This window comes from Camarhynchus parvulus, chromosome 2 (genome assembly GCF_901933205.1).
Source record: "Camarhynchus parvulus chromosome 2, STF_HiC, whole genome shotgun sequence".
NCBI lineage: Eukaryota > Metazoa > Chordata > Aves > Passeriformes > Thraupidae > Camarhynchus > Camarhynchus parvulus.
The window spans coordinates 32,843,857-32,866,482 of record NC_044572.1 but is presented as its reverse complement, the minus strand read 5'-3'; the positions used below and the strand labels follow the sequence as shown (position 1 = coordinate 32,866,482).

At 42.8% G+C, this 22,626-nt stretch overlaps 1 protein-coding gene across 5 annotated transcripts in view; it reads left to right on the top strand.

Annotated features, from left to right (window-relative positions):
* Positions 1 to 16,971: 16,971 nt before the first annotated feature.
* Positions 16,972 to 22,626, top strand: part of OSBPL3 (oxysterol binding protein like 3) — an 87,841-nt gene continuing 82,186 nt past the window's right edge. For all 5 annotated transcript variants that reach the window (XM_030970114.1, XM_030970106.1, XM_030970091.1 and 2 more), the window contains exon 1: positions 16,972 to 17,172. The gene's annotated coding sequence lies outside the window, so the exon portion shown is untranslated. The remainder of the gene's footprint in view (positions 17,173 to 22,626) is intronic.

The following is a 22,626-nucleotide window of genomic DNA, read 5'->3' as shown; positions in this document are numbered from 1 at the left end:
GACACATGACATGACACATGACACATGACACATGACACATGACATGACACATGACACATGACATGACATGACACATGACATGACACATGACATGACATGACACATGACACATGACACACATGACACATGACACATGACACATGACACATGACACATGACACATGACACATGACATGACACATGACACATGACACATGACACATGACACATGACACATGACACATGACACATGACACATGACACATGACACATGACACATGACACATGACACATGACATGACACATGACACATGACACATGACACATGACATGACACATGACATGACACATGACATGACACATGACACATGACACATGACACATGACATGACACATGACGACACATGACACATGACATGACACATGACACATGACACATGACACATGACACATGACATGACACATGACACATGACACATGACATGACACATGACACATGACACATGACACATGACGACATGACACATGAACATGACACATGACACATGACACATGACATGACATGACATGACACATGACACATGACACATGACCTGACACATGACACATGACACATGACACATGACACATGACACATGACATGACACATGACACATGACACATGACACATGACACACATGACACATGACACATGACACATGACATGACACATGACACATGACACATGACATGACACATGACATGACACATGACACATGACACATGACACATGACATGACACATGACACATGACACATGACATGACACATGACACATGACATGACACATGACATGACATGACACATGACATGACATGACATGACATGACACATGACATGACACATGACACATGACACATGACACATGACACATGACATGACATGACATGACACATGACATGACACATGACATGACCATGACACGACATGACACATGACACATGACACATGACACATGACACATGACACATGACACATGACATGACACATGACACATGACATGACACATGACACATGACATGACACATGACATAACACATGACATGACATGACACATGACACATGACACATGACACATGACATGACACATGACATGACACATGACATGACACATGACACATGACACATGACACATGACACATGACACATGACACATGACATGACACATGACACATGACATGACACATGACATGACACATGACTTGACACATGACACATGACACATGACATGACACAGAACGACACATGACACATGACACATGACACATGACACATGACACATGACATGACACATGACATGACATGACACATGACATGACACACGACATGACACATGACATGACGACAGACATGACACATGACACATGACACACATGACATGACACATGACACATGACATGACACATGACACATGACATGACATGACACATGACACATGACACATGACACATGACATGACATGACACATGACATGACATGACACATGACATGACATGACATGACACATGACACATGACACATGACATGACATGACATGACACATGACACATGACACATGACATGACATGACATGACACATGACACATGACACATGACACATGACACATGACACATGACACATGACACATGACATGACACATGACACATGACACATGACATGACACATGACATGACACATGACACATGACACATGACACATGACACATGACACATGACATGACACATGACATGACACATGACACATGACACATGACACATGACACATGACACATGACACATGACATGACACATGACATGACACATGACACATGACACATGACACATGACACATGACATGACACATGAACATGACACATGACACATGACACATGACATGACACATGACACATGACACATGACACATGACACATGACACATGACACATGACACATGACACATGACACATGACACATGACACATGACACATGACATGACACATGACACATGACACATGACACATGACACATGACACATGACATGACATGACACATGACATGACACATGACACATGACACATGACACATGACACATGACACATGACACATGACACATGACACATGACACATGACACATGACATGACACATGACATGACACATGACACATGACATGACACATGACACATGACATGACACATGACACATGACACATGACACATGACATGACACATGACACAGACATGACACATGACATGACACATGACACATATGACATGACACATGACACATGACATGACACATGACATGACACATGACATGACACATGACACATGACACATGACACATGACACATGACATGACACATGACACATGACATGACAAGACATGACACATGACACATGAGATATGACACATGACATGACACATGACACATGACACATGACACATGACACATGACATGACATGACACATGACACATGACATGACACATGACACATGACACATGACACATGACACATGACACATGACACATGACACATGACACATGACATATGACACATGACACATGACATGACACATGACATGACACATGACATGACACATGACATGACATGACACATGACATATGACACATGACACATGACATGACACATGACATGACACATGACATGACACATGACATGACACATGAGACATGACACATGACATGACACATGACATGACACATGACACATGACATGACATATGACACATGATATGACATATGACATATGACACATGACACATGACACATGACACATGACACATGACATATGACATGACACATGACACATGACACATGACATGACACATGACACATGACACAGATGACACATGACATGACACATGACACATGACACATGACACATGATATGACATGACACATGACACATGACACATGACACATGACATGACACATGACATGACACATGACACATGACATGACACATGACATGACACATGACATGACACATGACACATGACATGACATGACACATGACACATGACATGACACATGACACATGACACATGACATGACACATGACATGACATGACACATGACATGACACATGACACATGACACATGACATGACATATGACATGACACATGACACATGACATGACACATGACACATGACACATGAACATGACACATGATATGACACATGACACATGACACATGACACATGACACATGACATGACACATGACAATGACACATGACACATGACACATGACACATGACACATGACATGACATGACATGACACATGACACATGACATGACATGACATGACACATGACACATGACACATGACATGACACATGACACATGACACATGACACATGACACATGACACATGACATGACATGACACATGACATGACATGACACATGACACATGACATGACACATGACATGACATGACACATGACATGACACATGACACATGACATGACACATGACATGACACATGAGACACATGACACATGACATGACACATGACATGACACATGACACATGACATATGACATGACACATGACATGACATGACATATGACATGACATGACATGACATATGACATGACATGACACATGACACATGACATGATAGACATGACACATGACACATGACATGACATGACACATGACACATGACATGACACATGACATGAACATGCATATGACACATGACATGCACATGACACATGACACATGACATGACATATGACATGACACATGACATATGATATGACACATGACACATGACATGACATGACATATGACATATGACACATGACATGCACATGACACATGACACATGACATGACATATGACACATGACATATGACACATGCACATGACACATGACACATGACATATGACACTTGACATGACACATGACATGACACATGACACATGACACATGACATGACATGACACATGCACATGACACATGACATGACACACGACATGACACATGACATGACATGACATGACATGACACATGACATGACACATGACACATGACATGACATATGACATGACACATGACACATGCACATGACAATGACATACACATGACATGACATATGACACATGACACATGACATGAATGACACATGACATGACATATGACATATGACACATGACACATGAACATGACATGACATGACACATGACACATGACACATGACAATGACATGACATGACACATGACATGACACATGACATGACATGACACATGACATGACATGACACATGCACATGACATGACAATGACATATGACACATGACACATGACACATGACATGACATGACACATGACACATGCATATGACAATGACATATGACACATGCACATGACACATGATATGACATACATGACATATGACATGCACATGACATGACATGACAATGACACATGACACATGACATGACATGACATATGACACATGACATGATATGACACATGACATGACATATGACATGACATATACATATGACATGCACATGACATATGACATATGAAATGACATGACAATGACATATGACACATGACACATACATGACATATGACACATGACATGACAATGACACATGACACATGACATGACATACAACATGACACATGACAATGACAATGACATACAAAACATGACAACATGACATATACATGACATATGCAATGACAATGACAATGACAATGACATGACATATGACACATGCACAATGACAATGACATGACATATGACACATGACATGACATGAAACATGACATATGACATATGAACATGACATGCACATGACATATGACATGACAATGACATGACACATGACAATGACATGATATGACACATGATGCATGACATGCAATGACATATGACATGACATATGCAATGCATGCATGACTGAAATGACACATGAAATAACACATGACATGACACATGACAATGACATATGACATATGACACATGACACATGATATGCATATGATATGACATGACACATGACATGATACACATGACATGACACATGACATGACAATGACATGACATGACAATGACATGACATGACACATGACACATGACATGACACATGACATATGACACATGACACATGACACATGACATGACACATGCACATGACATGACATATGACATATGACAATGACACATGATACATACATGACACATGACACATGACACATGACATATGACATGACATGACACATGACACATGACACATGACAATGACATAGACATGACACATGACATGACATGACATATGACATATGACATATGACATATGACATATGACATGACACATGACATATGACACATGACATGACACATGACATGACATATGACATATGACACATGACACATGACACATGATAGATGACACATGACACATGACATGACACATGACATGACACATGACATGACATATGACACATGACACATGACATGACATATGACACATGACATATGACATGACACATGAATATGACATGACACATGACATGACACATATGACTACATGACATATGACACATGACATGACACATGACATGACACATGACATGACATATGACACATGACATATATGACATGACACATGACATGATATGACATGACATGACATATGACATGACAATGACACATGATATGACATGACATGACATATGACATGACATGACATGACATATGACATGACATGACATATGACATATGACATATGACATATGACATATGACATGACACATGATATGACATATGATATGACATGACACATGACATGACACATGACACATGACATGACATGACATGACATATGACACATGACATGACACATGAACATGACACATGACACATGACATGACACATGACATGACACATGACATGACACACATGACATGACACATGACACATGACATATGACATGACACATGACATGACACATGACATGACATGACATGACATGACACATGACATGACACATGACATGACATGACATGACACATGACATGACATGACACATGACATGACATGACACATGACACATGACATGACACACATGACATGACACATGACACATGACATATGACATATGACATATGACATGACATATGACATGACACATGACATGACATATGACACATGACATATGACACTTGACATGACACATGACATGACACATGACATGACATGATATGACATGACATGACACATATGACATATGACACATGACATGACATGACACATGATATGACATGACACATGACACATGACATGACATGACATGACATATGACATGACATGACACATGACATGACATGACATGACACATGACATGACATGACATGACACATGACACATGACATGACACATGACACATGACATGACACATGACACATGACACATGACATGACACATGACATGACACACATGACACATGACACATGACATGACACATGACACATGACATGACACATGACACATGACATGACACATGACACATGACATGACACATCACACATGACATGACACATGACATGACACATGACACATGACACATGACATGACACATGACACATGACACATGACATGACACATGACACATGACACATGACACATGACATGACACATGACATGACACATACTAAAAAGAAAAAGAAAGGGAGACTTTTCAGAAGCTGCTAGCTACCTAAGAATAGAAAGTAAAGAAAGAATAACAAACCTTGCTCTGTCGGACTGTGTCCGAGAGAGCTCAGTTCCGGATTGGCCATTACCTCCAAACACTCAATCTGGGCCAATCCAGAACTGACCTGCTGCATTCCACAGCAGCAGATAACCTATTGTTTATGTCTGGTTGCTGAACTTCTCAGCTTCAGCAGGAAAATCCTAAGAGAGGATTTTTCATAAAAGAAATGTCTGTGACAAGTGTGAGAGGCAGTGTGGTACTTAGATTTCTTGCTAGGGTTAAACCATGGCAGTTGGTATTTCATTTACAATTATATTGCTTCCAAACGTTTACAGTAGCTTTATTAGATCCATCTGGTATTCTTCATGATCCTCCCAAACTGTGCCAAACCCAAATAATCTGTATCAGAAGCAAATTTTACTACCAGACCATGCATCCTGTCAGACTCGAATACTGCACAGAACACTGGCTCCAGACAGGGTCCTTGGGGCCTCCTGCCATTAACCTTTCTCCACTTTAAGAGGCAGTAATTTACTCTAGCTCTTTATAGTCTCTCAGATTGTTTTTAGCTCATGATGTGACTTTAACTTTGACGTCTGATTCTCAAGTTCCTTTACAGCCTCTTGGAAAAAGACTTTATTGACAGTGTTTCAAGGCTCTCAATTAATTTCAACTCTTCATCCTTCACTAGCCAATATTTTAATACTGAAAAAATGTTTACATCTTAGAAAATAAACGCTCTTCCTGCCATTAGTAAGTGACTTCAATTTGGCTTGTCAAAACCAGTGCATGGGAGGCATATTTGCTAGTTTTTCTCCCCCTATTGTTACAACTGTTTGCCTCCAGTCTATAATAGTCCCCCAGCTGCCTCAGAAATACACCTTTAATTCTTTACTACAACACTGATTAAGACTCTATCACCTGTGTGATTCCTAAAATCAACACGAGTTCCATTTTAGAGAGTGAATATTGTGTTTTTTCATTTTCTCCTTGCAAAGTAAATGTTTGCCATAACACATTGTCTTAGCTTTGTGAGGTCAGTTTAACAGCCCATTTAATTCAAAGGCCATTTTTCATTTTGTGGGATGGATTTTTTGAATTCAGATGTTTCTTATTTTAGTTCTTTCTAGACATTCTTATGTCACCTGCTCCCAGTTATGTAATATGATTTAATTCACCTTTTCAAAGATGTCTCCAGGAGTCTTTTGCCTGTATTACCTGTAAAAACCAAGAAAACCCTGAATTCCCCACAGGCAGTTATTTCCTGCCATTTGGTTTTACTAATTACTGTGATAATCATACAATCTTTAGGCTGGATAAGGCCTTTAAAATCAACCATTGACCCAGCACTGCCAGGCTCACCTCTAAACCATGTCCCAAAGTGCCATATCTGTGTGTTTTTGAAATACCTCCAGGAGTGGTGATTCCACCCCCTCCCTGGGCAGCCTGTTCCAATGCCTCACAACTCTTTTGGTGAAGAAATTTTTTCTAATGTCCAATCTAAACCTCCCCTGGTGCACCTTGAGGATGTTTCCTCTCATTCTACAGTTTGTTACTTGGGAGAAGGGGCTGACCCCAACCTGACTACACCCTTGTTTCAGGCAGTTGTAGAGAGTGATAGGGTCCCCCTGGAGCCTCCTTTTCTCCAGATTAAACTCCCCCAGCTCCCTCAGACACCCCTCACAGGACTTTTCTCCAGCCCCTTCACCAGCTCAGTCGCCCTTCTCTGGAGACTTTCCAGCACCTCAATGTTTTTCTTGTAGAAAGGAGTCCAAAACTGAGCACAGGATGTGAGGTGTGATCTCATCAGTGCTGTGTACAGGGGGACAATCTCTGCCCTGGTCCTGCTGGCCACACCATTGCTGATCCAGGCCAGGATGCCATTGGCCTTCTGGGCCACCTGGGCACACCCTGGCTCTTGTTCATCTTCTGTCAAGGTACATTTGACACTTCCAGGTTTTTTTCCCCTGGGCATTTTCCAGCCACTCTGCCCCCAGCCTGTAGCACTGTCTGGGGTTGCTGTGACCCAAGTGCAGGACTCAGCACTCCACCCTCTTATGTCACAGCCTTGGCCTTGGCCCATTGATCTAGCCTGTTCTGATCCCATTGCAGAGCCTTCCTACCCTCCTGCAGGTCAGCACTCCCACCCAGCCTGGTGTTGTCTGCAAGCTGACTGAGGGGGCAGCCCATGTCCTCACCCAGGTCATTGCTAATCATATTGAGCAGGACTGGCCCCAACACTGAGCCCTGGGGGATGATGAGTGTGCATAAACAGATCTGTGTCTCTGCCAAATGTTTTCCTTCTTCAGTTATGAATGGAGGACTTGGTGTTTTTAAAGATTACAGTATACACTTGTTCACCCTCAGCTCCTTGAAATGTGTACAGACCAATCACCTCAACATTTTTGGTGTAATATTTGCTAAACTTTTCAACAGGTTTGTTTTTATTTGGTTTTGTTGGTTTGGGTTTTTTTAAATTCTATTTTAAAATAACAGTTTATTAAAATAAAAATCTTGACAGCTGGCAAATATCTATCTATTTGTATTCAAAAATAAATTTTAGATGTGGCTGACTTTAAAACCTTATACAGATATCTCTTTCCAACACCTCTTCTGAAGGCAGAAAAGTGGAAAGGCAGCTGCATATTTCTGTCATGGCTGAGATTGAACTTGTGCTAAGTGTCTGAGCAGCAACTGAGTGGACTGAGATGACTGAAGAACTGGCTATACCTGGGCTGCAGCTGAGTAAACTTCCTTTCATACCTTTTGCTCGTGGCCTCTGTATTTGTATTTGCCCAAGGTGGACTGTGTGGGAGGTTTGCTTTTCCTCTATTTTACTTTGTCAGCCAGTTGTGTCAAATTGTGGCACTAGTGCCATAAATGCTCTTGTTCTTCTCTTTCTCAGCAATCACCTTTGAGTTCAGTTCTCATTGCTTTGTCATTGTCAAAACTTTCTTAACCACAGAGACCCATTCTCAGCAGTAAACCCTTAGAAAAACAGCATGGATGAAAGGATGGATGCATTGAGCAACAGCCTGTGTGCCCATCTTGCCTCAATTACCACAAGGCAATAGTGGGGGGAGGTGGGGGGGAGTACTTGCCTTCCCTGGATTCTCATCAATATCTTAAGATGCAAGGGAGAATCACAGCCACTCAACATTTTAATCCATTAGGTGAGGCATCTGACACATTGAATTTACAGGATGATTTTTCCATTGATTTTAACAGCTCTAGATATTGTCTGATGCTGCTGTCTGGAATGGTAATGTTACTTCAAATAAAGCAGAAGATTTGATTTCTTGGATGTTCCTTCTCCCTGGAACCATTGCTGACCTCTGGCAAATAAAAAAATAAAGTCTGCTTGGACTTATTGACTTGTTTTGTGTGGAGCCAGGGTTATGGTGTCTGGGAAGACATATTTTTCTGTCAAATAAGGTCTACTAGCAGCAGTAAAAGTGGGAAGTAAGCTTACTAGTATGCATCTGAGCTGTTTTAAAGCTCAGGCCATGACACCAATGGCTGCAGTACAGACAGAGGAGAGGCTGCTACTGTACCCCAGCAGAACTCGACCCATCTAGCTTCGTTTTTCCCTCAGCTAACAGTAGCTTGGCAGTCAGACTGCACAGTTTTCCTGATGGAAATCTCCAGATGCAAATGAGCAGTTCATTCCCAGCAGAAACAGGCATGCTTTCTACAGTCATCTGGTGAATTCTGACCCATGTACATGTGTCTAGCAGCTGTGACAGTGGATAGCTTTGCTACATTAAGTGTTAATGAGGTGCAGGTCTGGGGGGTTGTGCTTGTTTTAGCTGGGGTAGTGCTAATTTTCTTCACAGTAGCTAGACTTGGGCGGTCTTTTGAATTTGTGCTGTACACAGTGATGACAGAAATATGTTTTTGTTATTGCTGAGAAGGGCTTGCACACAGCCAAGGCCTTTTCTGCTTTTTATACTGTAATGGAGGTGAGGGGATTGGGGGTGCATGACAGGTTGGGAGGCAACACAGACTGGGGACTCCAACTGACCAAAGGGATATTCCAGACTGTGTGACATCATGTATATAAAGTGGGGGGAAGAAGGAAGAAGAGGGGGGCATTTGGAGTTTGTCTTCCCAAGTACATGTTGGGCATGATGGGGCCCTGCTCTGCCGAAGATGGCTGAACACCTGGCTGCCTTGTGAAGCAGTGAATTCCTTGTTCTGCTCTGCTTGTGTGTGCAGCTTTTTCCTTGCCTATTAAACTGTCTCTATCTCAACCTTTTATCCTTCTGATTCTCTCCCTGATCTCACTGGTGGGGCAGTGAGGGAGTGACTGTGTGGGGCTTGGCTGCTGGCTGGGGTTAAACCTCGGCAGGGTGAGAAGTATCAACAGGCACAAACTGGGTGTAACTATGCCCAGTCTGAGAGCCAGGAGACTGTCTGATCACTGGAGCAGGAAGGCTCTGGAACAGCTCTTTGGTTGGAGGCCAGAAGCCTAATTTTCAAGTGAGTATGAGGAGAGTTGGTTCTCTGTTCTTCGGCTCTGACGCCAGTCAGGAATAACTGTTTGCTAAGTTTAGTGTCTGTCAAGCTGGTCTTGCACACATTGTCAAGGTCATGCTTGTTACTGCCATTATTGACACTTGGTGAGTATCACATGCACTCAAATGAAGTACGAGCAATTTCAGGGAGTTCACACAATGGAAAACATTGTTCATGCTGGCAGGAAATGTACCTTGTAGATCCAGTTTACAAGATTTGAGCAATATAATTTATTTTCCTTTGAAGCTAAATGTAAAGGTATCTATCCCATGGTCTTCCAGATAATAACTCGGTGTCTTATCTTACCTTCTGTGTTCATGGTCCCAAAAGAATTAAATAACTTGGCATCAGCAGTTTGTGTGCACTAGTGTTTCTGCATTTTTTCCTCTTGTGTGTATTCAAAGGAAAGGAACAGCAAAGCTAATACTAATAAGAGAAACTGGGATCCTACTCTCAGAGCAGAAAGCATGACAGTCATCAAAGATTAAAGAATCTGTGTGCAGATCCTCTGAGAAAAGAACAGGGACCTAACCTCTGGATTTGAAGCGCTCCATGCTGTGTGCAATACTTGAAGGAGAAAGAAGAACACAAGAGGTATGCCTGGGCCTCACCCAGAGCCCAGAAAGTAAGTAGAAACTTTGGTTGCAATAGACAATCTATTAAGTCTTCCATCTGCATCTAGGTGAGACTAAAAAGCTGAAGGACCCATGGGCATGGAGTATTTTACTAATCCTTTGTGCTCCACAGGAGGTTTCTGTCTCTCCTAGTCCAGGCAGAACCCCTCAGCAGCAATCTGAATAACCAGGCCTGCATCAGCAGGGAGGAATAATCTCGCCTGCAGTGCACTGAATTCCAGAGTTGCCCAATGGCTGCATTGCCCTCTGCCAGCTGAACAGCATCTGGCTGCCAGATTCTGCAGAGACCTGTATCACATCTCTGTAAACATGCTTTCTAAATATGGTAAACCTCCATGTACTCTGACGGTTTTTGCCTTAAGTAATTAAAAAAAAAATAGGACTAATTTTTTTTCCATCTGACTGCCTTTTAGATAAATACTAAAATCCCAGAATGCTGGGACAAATGAGTAATAGTCACCAATGAGGGGGAGGAGGACAAATGTTATAAAACAGCATCTGGTATGTATGAAACCAGCACAACACTGAGAAATCCAGAATCTCCAATTGCCAGTTTGTTTAACTTCTCTTCTTAAGGGAAAATGCTACTATAAAAAAAAAAATCAGAATAACTTTCTCTTGAAAACCTTGAAATTTCCTCTCATTTCTGAGGCAGTATTAAGTTACTACTTGAAAATTGTCCTCATCTGTGTGAAGAAGAAACTCAGTGATTCTTTATTCCCTGTTTCTCTGGAGGTCTCAATGTTAATTTTACTCATCCACCACACAGTGACCACTTGACATTCGAAATTGGCTCTCAAATGCAGTAAGCCCAGGAGCCAGACCAAATGCAAGTGCGCCCTCACAGTTTCCCTGGAGCTAAGTAAAATAGCAAATAAAACTCAAATCAACAGCAAGAGAAGTACTTTTAATACTCATGATGAACATTACTATTTGGAATTCAGTGACTGCCAAGTCCACAGATCCTACTGTGGCAGGTAATACACAAAACCACACACACTCACAAAAGACAGGGTTCCTGAGAGTCTGCATTTTTGGCTTTTGGGTCTTTTTTGAGCAACATATGTTGCATGCCTTCTCTATTTCTTTGGTGTGCACTGGTGCCTTCTGGGACAGATCTTTCTGTGGAAAGAGGCTGTGAAGCCATGTTATGTTATCATGTTGTGTTATGTATGTCATGTTGTGTTGTGTGTATCATGTCATGTTACACAGCTATACACTATGCATGGTCATTCATGGCAGCCACAGTAAATCTGTGCATCTTTTTAATGTTTGCTGCCTGGTTCATCCTATCCAGCTTTGTACATTTTAGACCAGGTCAAACTTCTTTTGACCATTTGGCACAGGAACTCTCTTCCTGAGGGTCCAGCTGGTGGATATTAATTCCTTTTCAGTTTTTCATCTTCCCATTTTGACTTCCTTCTGCCCACCCACCTGCTTTGACAACATGGAAAGACTACAAGCCTTCCTGCTCTCTCTCTGCCCTCATCTGAATAAGTAAACAAAAATCAATATAGCAGTTTGTAAGAAGAAAAAGAGTAAAGCGTGCTGTGACAGCAGGTCTGCTTTCCCCCACAGCTGTAGAGCTTTTATCACCATACAAATGGTAAGGCACAGTCAAGTTTGCTAAAAGTGTTGCAAAAATTAATGGATTTTATAACACATATGATATGCTTTTACCTCAGAGGTATCCAGAAGGGCTCCTAAGGGAATCTAACAAGGCTAATTCTAGCTGGGAAGCCAGACAAGTCATGGAAGACCCAGTAACCATGGTCATGTGAAAAGAGGCCTGGGCAGCCTAGGGAGGTAAGAATTTAGAAGTACCAGCAAGAAAGTCACATGAAAGGTGGTGCCAAGAGCTTCCATAGCACCAGCCAGTAAGTGCAACAGGACAACAGCGACGTTTGCCAAAGCACGGTCAGTGGGATAGAGGCTCCTCAGTGGTGACCAAGAATAACATAGAAGGTACTGGCATAAGGACAGAAATTACATCATGGGGAGGGCTGGTGGAAAGAAGAAAGCTCTCAAGGACAGATTTATTTTTGTGCATGAAGAAAGATGTTTCTGAATTTCAAGATAGATAACTCCTGCCCACGACTGAAGATATATGTGCATAGTCATCAGAAGAGTTAGACAGATGAATCCAATAACTTTGCAATGTGTACAACTTGTGCCGCTCACACCTCAGCCACACAAATACAGATAAATATATCCATCTGCTGTAAATGTAGAAACTCTTTGCAAAACTTGTTTGTCAGTTCTTCAGCTCAAACCGCAGGACAAAACTTGTGTCTCATAATGAGCCTTTCTCTTTGTGGTCCTTATACATGGAATGGAAACTGGCTCACTCACCAGACTAAGATTGCTTAAACATGAGACATCATTGCTTGTCTTTGAGGTCAATAGGGATGCAATAATTATTTTTACCTAATAATTAAAGGAAAAAAAATCAAGCTGGAAATCAAAAGACGATCACTTTCATTGCACCACTGGAAACATTATTATGAATTGTCTTTACAAAACCACAGGAAAGAGCAAGCCGAAAGAGCACACATTTCGGTAGAGTTTTAATTCAGACCATTAATTTAATTCTGAATTACAATAGATCAAAGGGAAATTGAATTAAAAAAAATACCTGTTGGATTATGCAGAATGGAGTTCCTCTTCTTAATAGCTCTGAAAAGATTACTGTGTCATGAGGCTCCATCAATCAGAAAACCCAAAGAGCAAGGATAAATCGAAGGTTAAGTGCATGTTGCTGAGGAACACCCTAACCACCTTCCTTTTATGATTATAAACCGGATGAGTTTGTGTTGATGGATCTATTAAGAACAAAAAACCAGCAATCTATATGCACACAGAAGCTTTCTGCCCATACATTTCCTCCAATGTGTACGACCACATTGTATCTTGCCATCTCAGATAATGAACTGTCACTATTTCTCTGTGTGTTGCTTTTCTAACAGAAAGAATGACCTTACTCTCAAAAGGCTGGTTATTACTTTATTTCCAAACTTTTTTTAGCACAGGAAAACAGAGCACTCTGATATTTTTTCATTGTTTCTGTGTAACAGAAGGAAAGAACAAAAGGAAAGGAAATGAAGCCCTAAATCCGTAAGAAGATCAAACTCCTTCCTGATGTAACTCCAGTGAAATAATGTAATACAGCCCATGGATGTACCCAGGCCATATTTTTTACACAGGAACAACAGAAGTCCTAAATATTTCAGGAATCTCAAATAGGGCAGCATCTATACAGCAGGATTCAAGATGGAGATTTTGGTCTGGAAGAGAATTTTATTTTTGCAGTTTGTGTCTTTTTTATTGCAGGGTCTGGGGTTTGTACATTTTCAGGTAGACACACAGTCACTTTCTAAATAAAGAGGTGGTCTGAGTTTGATTTCAGTGGAAACTGGAAGAAGCCACACATGCATAGAAAACATGCTGTAACATAACAATGTGCATCATTGTGCATCCTAACATCATGGGAACACTAGAAAGGTATACAATCAACATATTCCAGGTGTCTAATTTTTCCTTAACTGAATTGATGCTGCAGGCTGTTTCGTGCCTTTAGTTCAAAAATTGTGCTCTTTAAAATGACAGGCGTTGCTAATTTTGTCCTAAAACTGGGATTTATAAAATCAAACTTACATAAAATCTGAAACCGAAGGAATTGCTAAACATTATTGTTAAACTCTACTTGCTTGCAAACTGATGTATACCCTCTGGCAATGCCTGAACTCCCATACAGCAGCAACTTGGAGCTACATTAAACAATACTGTGAAAACTAAAACTACTTCTGTTGCTTTTCATTGACTTTGATGCTAAAAAATCGTTGTTTGAGCTTTCATTGTGTAGGCAGCATCTCCTTAAGCCACAGTCAGTCTGTATAGCTGCAGTCAACAGCAGAGGCATCAGGAGCCCTCCCTGCTGTAGCCCCACACAGGCCAGCTCTGAAAGCAGCTTTGATGGTTTGGGAAGCCTACAGTGGATGCTGTCCTTACTAAAAGTGATGTTCTGCAGCGTCTCTCACGCCCTTGCAAGACTTTGTTCAAGGTGCTATGTACTACTCTGCTCAGTTATGCTGCCTCAAATTCCAATCTGTAAATACCATTCCTAATTTTCGGGATGTCACTTGAGCTTGCTCTTACAAATGCTTCTGCTCTTTTTTAATGCTGTATGAATGGTATTCATGAAGAAAAAGGTTTCTGTTTCCCTCCAGTCGAGAAATCACCAAATTCTGAATGGAATTGAGAAGCAGCTGATCAGTTTTGGGCATGTGAGTCTGAGTAAAGAAACCGGGGTGGTTCTTCCCGCCCCCCTCCGTTTCCCCTAAGTGTGAATTAAATCGCACTTTGTAAGTAAAGACGGTGTGAATGGTGTGCCTGGTCACATCCCGTCTACCTCCTCGCAAGCAGTAACAATTTCTGAAAGATTTAGTGCACACATTAAGGGTTCATGGAAGCCGTCCAGCGCGCTTCTAACGGCTTGGATCTAATTAGTCATTCAAGATGTTTATTTTTAAATAAGGTACAGAGAAACACGATAATTTTAGGATGCCGGTGCAGGGAAGGAGTAGCGGGGGAAGGCGGGGAGGGGTGGTTCTCCCACGGAGGAGCTCCTCCCGAGGCGGATGGCGAGGTGGGGCGCGGGAAGCGCTCGCCGTGAGCGGGAAGTGATGCCCACAGGCTGCTGTGGATGCGGCGATCCCCCGGCAAACCCTCTCGGCCGGCGCTGGCTCGCACTTCGCCCCTGCGGCGCGGGAAGCCGCTCCCTCGGGACCAGGCGGCTCCGGGAGCCATCGCTCCGGTCGCTGCGGGATCAGCTCCGCGCCTGCCCTGCCCCGCCCCAGCTGCTTAAGGCGAGCTCGGGGGCTCAGCTGCGGCTTAGCCCGGGGCTCCTGTCCCCGTGTCCCCTCGGGTCCGCTCCCCACCTGTCCGCGGGCGCTGCCCCTGACGTCATGGAAACACCCCCCTGCCCCCGCCCCGCCGCCCGGGAAGGCGGGCACCGGCAGCGGCGGCCCCGGGCGGCGGCGGGGCGGGGGCAGCGCAGGCTCCTCCCGTTGGCCGGCGCGGCCGTCAGTCGAGCGCGGCGGTCCCGCCGCCGGTCCCGCTCGTGGGTGTTCCCCGGCAGCCGGAGCGAGCGCTCAGCCGGACCGGCCCTGTATGCTGGCAATCGCTCCTGCCGGGCTCCTTCCTTCCTCGCTCCTGCCTGCGGGGCGCCGCTGCCCGGGGGCCATGGCGGGGGCGCCCGGCGGGCCGTAGGTGTGGAGCTCAGGTCAGTGTCCGCCGTAGGGATGCGATGGGATGCGATGGGACGGGTGGCGGGGCGCAGCGGGAGCGCTGCGGACGAGCCGGGGCTCTGCGGGACGGGACGGCGCGGGCCGGGGGGCGGCAGCCGGCGAACTCGGCACACGAGGAAAGTGTCGCTTCGGCGGCCAGCAAGCGCCTTTCACGCCCGGCTGGCAGCGAGGGCGCCCGCGGCTGCCGGCCGGGGCGCGGGCGGGCGGGCAGGCGGCTGCTGCCGGTGCAGCGCTCATCCCGCCGAGCCCCCCCAGCCTCCTCCCGCCGCCCTCGGGGTCTCCGGCCGCGCTGTCACAGCCCCACGAGGCTGTTCCGGAGCGACAGCCAACTTAGACACCTTCCCTGCTCCGGGAGGGTGCTGCTGATGGGTTCGTGTTCCCGGAGCGAATTCCCGGTGAGCCGGGACGCACCGGACAGCCGCTGCCCCGGGGATGGGCTGGAGCAGTTCTCCCCGCGGCTGCGGGCTCCGGGGCATCGGCTGGCTGTGAAATCCCTGGAACTTCAGAAATCTTGGGCGTGTTTGCAAAGCCATCGATCTCTGCTCAATCTGTGGCTCTCTGTGCTCATGTAAAATATAGAAGAAAAAAATGCCACCATTATTATTATTATTATTATTGCCTCTATCTTAAATAGGTTAATTAAATCCAGCTTGTTTCTAGGTTGATTTAATTTCCATTTGAGGACCAATTAGGCAATATAAGCTGTTAGATAATCCATTATTTGAAAACTGTTTGGTGTACAGTACTTCACAGCTCAGTGAAGTACTCTTCATTGAGACTGTTTCGTTTTTACTAGGAGGATATCTAGAACAGCTAGAGAGAAGGATATTTAATAAATGTAAGCTAATTTTCTGGTGTATGTTTTCATCCTAGGCTGCTAATGATGGTAACTGTGTTTTTCTTTCTCTGTTTTCTTGAGAAGGCACAAAGGGAACAGTTGCTTCATCCCTTGACTTTCATCGATTAATCATAGAGTTCAGAGTGTTTCACTCATAGAGTTCAGAGTGTTTCACTCTACTTAATTTCAACAGAGCTTGTAAGTCCGGTTTGGGTATTTAAAGCCTGTGTGTTCATGGACATTTTCTGTAAAGCCCTGGGTAGCGACAATTTTAATTTCCATGCGCTTTGTTTTTTTATTGTTTAAAATGTTTTTTAAAAATACATCTTTAAATAATGCTCCCCAGTCTGCACTCCCAATAGATTCAAACTAGTTAATAGATTAATAGATTAGCTAGTTTTCCATTGTGGCTCCTGTCCAATTTCAGAGCAACAGCATTCACAAGTCTTAATTCTCTTTCTCTTTACTCTTATACTGCCTTCCCCACACAGTGCATTAGGCCCACTTATGTCATCTCTTTTATGATTTTGTGTAGTATCTGAGTTTGCATGCAGGAAAGGTGGGAGGGGACTTTTAGGTGTTGGAGATGCTCTCTGTGTGTGCACTGAACAGTTGTGGTTGTGCTGAAATTATTGGTGTGTTCACCAAGGACAGGAAATGATGGTAAGGCTCTGCTGGAGTCTGCCTGTTGCAACACTCTGTGTGTGGCTAGCTCATTCACTGTTGCAAATGAAAGTATGCTGTATTTTATACAAACCTTATTTGGGTTTTTTAAGTAGATGTGTGTACATTGTTGTAAAGATTTGGGTCTTGTTCAAACCACATCTGTTATAAACAGATGCGTGTCAGTTTAATTCCCGCGTTTGTTGCATTCTCTAGATCTTGTTACATACTGAGGAGAAAACAGAGTCAAACATGGCATTTCCTGGACCTTATGGTTTCTAACTGTAAAGCTGAGTTTTCAGTTTCTACAAATGATGCTCTTAGCTACCAAATGAGAAAAGCCTCTCTACAGAAAAGTTGATTCATATCTAAAGTACTAATATGTTTTAGATTTAAATTGGATTTGCTGCAAAGTGCATTTCAAAACCATGCAGTGATGAACGAGGCAACAGAATGAGTATGTTACCATGCATGGGGTACTTTTTTATGTCAGAAGCAGTGTACTATCTGTATCAGCATATTTTGATCTCCTTAAATTTAATCTACTTTAGTGCAGGTAAGATTTGACCTACTGAATTAGCAAAGTTTTGCTGGTAAAAGGCTGTGGTATAGATACTGTGATGCACTGCTACTAAGGTAGCAAAGAAACTTCTAGGAGAATCTAATTGCTTTCTTTCTGTATCAAGTTTCAGATAATAGGATGCAGATACACTGAGATCTGACAAACAACTCTCTGGACCGGGACTAATATGTTTCCAAATTTACCCTGCTCTGCTGTTTGAGATGCTGGATTTGCATGTCTGTCTTCTGCATTAGTGATTATGTTCACACATTATATTTTGGGGGGCAGACAGTGTTTTTAGGCTCCTGCAGCTGTCACTTGTGCAGCGTCCTTGAATACTGTGCCTTGAAATACATATTTCATTCCTTAAGATTGTCATTTATCTGAAGGACAAGGAGGTTTTGGGTATTGTAACATTCTGTCCTGTTGTGGGTGGGTACTTGTCTTTATTCTACTAACACAAAATGTATCTCCTCCACGTTAATTTCTAATTACCTTACAGGGAGGTTTTCTGTCTGCCTTCAAGGTTGAGTGATGTGGGTGTTCATGCTAATGACTATGATAGCCTGGGTAAAGCTGTAGGCATGATAGTTAAGAAAAGCACAGCTCTGGGTCTGACCCTGGGAGGCAGGTAATCTGTAACTCCTTCCTTAAATCTGTTTTAGCTTGTGGCTCGTGCAGAGTTCTTGAAGATGCTTGTGGTTTTCACATAGGGTGTATGTTCAGAAATATATTCTATTATATATGAAGTTATGACATGAATGAACAGCGTTGGGGTTTTGGAACTCTGACAGCATGGAGCTCATGCACGTTGTTGCAAGTCACTTGAAACATTTAAAAATAAAGTTGAGGACAGCCTCAGCTGGGGAAGAAAACGGCAAACTTGAACAAATTCTTTCTGATTTTCTGTGTTCAGCTGTTGCAACTAAGATAATTTTTAAATGGTCAGAGCTGTTGTGGCTGCTGGGTTGGTTTGTTTGTTCGGGGGGGTTTGGTTTTGTTTTGTTTTTTTCTAAAATACAAATTCAATGGCAAGTCTGGTACCTACCTTGCTGCTAAAAGCAGCCAGGACTCTAGGAATGCTAGCTGAAACTGGGAAATGTACTTGGCCATTGCAGCTCAGCCTCTAGTGTCCTGCCTGTCTGGTGTGCCTGACTCAGTGCAAGCTCCTTAGGGTAGAAGTCACGTGTTGGTGTGAGGCACTGAGCACAGCAGGGCCTAATCCTATTTCAGTGTCTGGGCACTCCATGATGTTAACCATGAAAGTAAAGAAATAGAGCTGCTTTCAATCTGGCAGGTGCTGAGCAGGTTTTGCAATGTCTGTTTGCTATTTGCTAATGATTCTCAGTCTTTGAATGCAGGCCATTCTAGACATGCCTCTTGAATTGTGGAAAATACGTGCTGATAAGCAAGACTTGACAGGAATCCCTGCCATGTGCAACAGGAGGAACAAATAGAGAGAACTGACTTTCACTGACATCTAAGCCCTAAGCTTAGGGAGTACACTGAGAGTTGCTATGTGCATCTAGCTCTTAGAGATATCTCTAAACTAAATAATTGTACATCTGGCTGTGAGACAGACATCCTGACAAAAAGATAGTGGCTGCCTAATAGCATCTGGTAAGTTACAGCAGAAAGGCTGCAGATAGGATGTTTTATGTGTCTCTATTGTTTGTCAATATTGTAACTGCTTAGACTGAATGTGAAAGCTTGTCCTTTGAAGTCATTGAAAAGCATACTAGACAAGCTCTGCATTCCTTGTGCAGCCATGAGGTGTGTGTATATATCTGTGGTTTTAGATTTGTCATTTTCAAGTCCAGTTGTTAAACTACAAGTACCTGAACGGAACATTTCCTTTCTAGTCTTCAAGTTGTGGGGGTTTGATACCTGAATCATATTTAGTTTGGCAAACACAGCTGCTGCCATGTCAACACTTAATTATTTCCTTCTGAACATTTTCTTTGGCAATTATATTAACAGGAGTGTGCAAACAAATCTCCCTTTCCTCTGCTTTCCAATGTGATGCATAGGCTGAGAATTAATGACATTTTTCTTTTGATTCATCTTTACATATTAGCAACTTTTAAATTGAATCTTCAATCCAGAATCTTCAGATTCTGCCTCCATGCTAGTTGAACTTAATCCTGAAAAAATCATAGCAAAACCACGGTAGTATGTGGTGCTACAGTTGTCATGCAGCAGTTGCATGTAATTATTGTACTAGAACAAAGACTGTAACAATACAAAGCAGTAAAGGTGAGAAACTCATCTGTGTTTCTGTGTTTACTATAGTGGTATCTATTGAATTTCAGTAGTGACTTTTTTATTATCATTAGGGGGAAAAGTAGTATTGGGCTTTTTGGCCATTCTGTGTATCCTCTGATGAATGTTTTCAGGCTAAAAATCTAAAATATTTCCCTTACTGAATGTAGTCATACTTTTCTCCCATCTTAGTTGCAGCCAATTTTTTTATTATTGCTAATGATGATACTGCAGAGTCTGTTATCACACTGTAATCTCCTATCTCTTGTGCCAGTCACTTAGGTCACTTTTAGGTCACTCCTGTCTTATCTGGTGCCACTTACTCTCGTGATTCTGGAGGCTTTTCCTAGTCATAGTGAACACTTTTTTACTGCTCCAATTTTAGTCTGTTCCACTTTCATAGAGCTGTTGGTGAAAATGAATGAAGCTCCTGGTGTTCATGGTTCTGCTGAGGAGCAGCTGTGTGGATATACTCCATTTGCCTCCCATGTACACTCTGCCCAGAGAGTAGCTGAAACCCCTGGAGAGACAATTTCTGAACAGCCTGGCAGTCACGGAAGGAACCATGTGTGCTGGAGACTTTATCCTTCTCAGTGCACAAGCCCATCTGTGTCACTGTTAATTCTGCTTGTTACAGAAGGTCAAGTCCTGCCCTTCAAGTTTTCATGTCAGCAGGGTAGGATATAGGTCTCTGGTACTACTTTCTTCCATCTTGCCAGTCACACATGTTAAAAACATTTTGTTGCAACCTCTCCCTCTTCTCCAAGATAATTACTTTGTCAGTGTGCCTAGAAAAATAGCCTTGAGGAGGGATAGAGTTACTTCATGCTCATAGTAGCTGAAGTGAAATATACAATTCTTATTTTTACAGGACTTTTTCCATCCTGTCTGCAGTGACAACATACAACTTTGAGACCAGTCTTGCTAAGTGTGTCTGTCAAAAAGGTTCTGGTGCTACTTCAGGCTGTGAGGCATAGTCGTGGCAGCTGCCCTGAATATGATGTGGAATGCATCCTGCTCATACTGGCAGCTGAGACTACTTTAACTGTAACTGTGCTGCCAAAAAAGAGGTTTGTTTAATAGTCTGATAACATACTGTATTCT